The sequence below is a fragment of the Gavialis gangeticus genome, unplaced genomic scaffold, assembly GCF_001723915.1.
Source record: "Gavialis gangeticus isolate Ggan-Ray unplaced genomic scaffold, GavGan_comp1, whole genome shotgun sequence".
Classification (NCBI taxonomy): Eukaryota; Metazoa; Chordata; order Crocodylia; family Gavialidae; genus Gavialis; species Gavialis gangeticus.
This window is the reverse complement of record NW_017729025.1, coordinates 137,468,473-137,470,730: the sequence shown is the minus strand read 5'-3', so window position 1 is coordinate 137,470,730 and position 2,258 is coordinate 137,468,473. Positions and strand designations below refer to the sequence as shown.

The 2,258-nt window shown below is 51.8% G+C and overlaps 1 protein-coding gene across 3 annotated transcripts in view; it reads left to right on the top strand.

Annotated features, from left to right (window-relative positions):
* TUB (tubby bipartite transcription factor) overlaps positions 1-2,258 on the top strand; it is a 371,865-nt gene that overhangs the window by 233,458 nt on the left and 136,149 nt on the right. The window lies entirely within an intron of this gene.

The window sequence follows — 2,258 nt, the reverse complement described above, 5'->3', positions numbered from 1 at the left end:
TACCTCAGTGCTTTCTTTCATGATGTCATTCTGCATGCAGAGTCTTTCCTTAACTGATTCATATGGATCCCTTTCATATCTTTTCTCCATACATACTACTATATTGATGCCTACATGATATTAGTCGATTACTATTAGCTAAGTAGGTAATATTTTAAGAAAATATCTCAACATTGATTTTTTACTTTTATCTCCTCTCTTATTGTTAATTTGTTGCTCCTGTCCTCCTGGCCAAGATTCTTACCGTATAATATGAGCATACTCTGAGCCTTTTGCTGCAGAAGTGAAGCTCAGCTGCATGCTGGAATCTGCACCTACTTGCCAGCAAGCAAAAGTTTTGAAAGGGACATTTGTCCAAACAAGCGGAGGGTTCTGAGATGGCTGCTGCATTCCCAAGCCCTGAAAGATGGTTTACATTCTAGTGAGATTAAGGACTTGTATAATATTTCAGAAACACTAACTACAATGCTTAATGCTTTTGTTATTGTTTCTGTGAGGTAGGCAGCAGTACTCTTATTTCACAGCTGTGGAAATTTGGCAAGTTGCACCTAACCATAAGATAAGGCACTAAATTCCCCACTTAGGCTAAGTAGAAAAAGCATGATTTTTTTCAGTGGGGTTGAGGGCCAGTGCATGCTGTCCAATGTGCTCTGCTCAGTGTCCCCCCCCACACCCTTGACACACTAGTTATTAATCTGTGACCTCAACTTCCATCCCTGTTTTCATTATTATTTGTCCCAAGTACTCAATAACTCATCATTAGTGGCCCCCGGTGGTAAAGGGGGCTTATAGTTTCCTTGGAGGTCCTGGAACTGTGACTCTCCTTGACGTGTCAAAAGTCTGGTATTACATAGCCTCGCACCTTTTTTGTTATGCACATCTCATCTGTGGCCCCTAGTCCTAGGACCTCTGGGTTAACCTCCTTCTGGCCCTGGTTAACCTGGCTGTATATCTGACCATGAAGGAGGCTGTGGCCAGGAGGGTCCCCAGGGACTGCTGGCTCGGGCTGTTCTCCTTTCCCATGTGCAATCCCGTCACTGGGCAGAGTATCACTCAGCAGCGTCCACTGGCTTGTTGGACTCGTTTGAGGGCCAGTGGGTGCTGTCTGGTGTGTGCTGCTTGGTGTCCCCCCTTGTCGCACTAGTTATTAACCTTTGACCATCACTCCCATCCCTGTTTTGCTATCATTTGTCCCAAGCAACCTGTTGCTGCCTTCTCAGTAACCTCCCTGGTTAAAGGAGGCTAATAGTTAACTTGGTGGGCCTGGTTGTCTAGGTCCATGAACCCATAAGGGAGCAAACAGGCCTGTGTCACTTAGCCTTGCACCTTTTTGTTATGCACTTCCCATCCACAGCCCTACCAAGCCCCAGGACTCCTGGTCAATCTCCTCCTGGCTCTGGCCTAGCCGGCCAGCTATAAGACCAGGAAGGAGGCTCTGGCTGGGGCAAACCTGGGCGTGTGGGGCTGTCTTCCTATCACTCCTGCACTCACATCTTCTGGAAGTGTTTCACCGGTTGGCATCCACAGGCTCCCTTGACTCATTCAGGGGACAGTGGACGCGGGCCGGTGCGCTCTGCTCAGTGTCCCCTTCTGAATCCCTTGTTCTTAACCTATGACCTCACTCCTTTCCCTGTTTTCTTTTCATTTGTGTCAAATCATCAGCTGGTGCGTCCCCAGTAGCCTCCCTTATTAAGGAGGTCCGTGGGCAAGGGGTAGCAGGTTGGGACTGGCCATCAATGTTTCCAAATGGGTCCTAGTACAAAAAAGGTTGCAAACCGCTGGGCTGCAGCCTAGGAAGTTGGAGCCAGGAGGCCCAGGTGGAGGCCAAGCCGGTGGAGGCCAAGTGGGGAAGCCGATATGACCTTATTAAGGGAGGCTACTGGGGACACACTAGCTGATGACTCGGTGCCACGGCAGCGATGGATGACTTCCAAGCAGGAGCTGGACTTATTAAAGGAGGCGTCTGGTCTGGCGACGGGCCTGCAGCCGTGATCTTTAGGCACATCAAACAGGCTTGCGTCTGGCAGGGGCAGGGCTTGAACTACGGGGCAGCTCGGGCAGGCTGCGCAGGGGGGCTGGAAGGGAGAGGGGAGTAGGGTTGTTTCTCCTACGCTGCCTCTCTCCAGCCCTGCAGGCCCCGCGCGTGTTTCCCGGCACCCCAGTGCGCTCCGCTCACCCGCCGGCCGGGCTGCGAGACGAGGCGGGGCCGGAGCTGTGCCCGCTCCCCGCCCCCCGGGCGTCCCTGCCGGCCGGGCTGC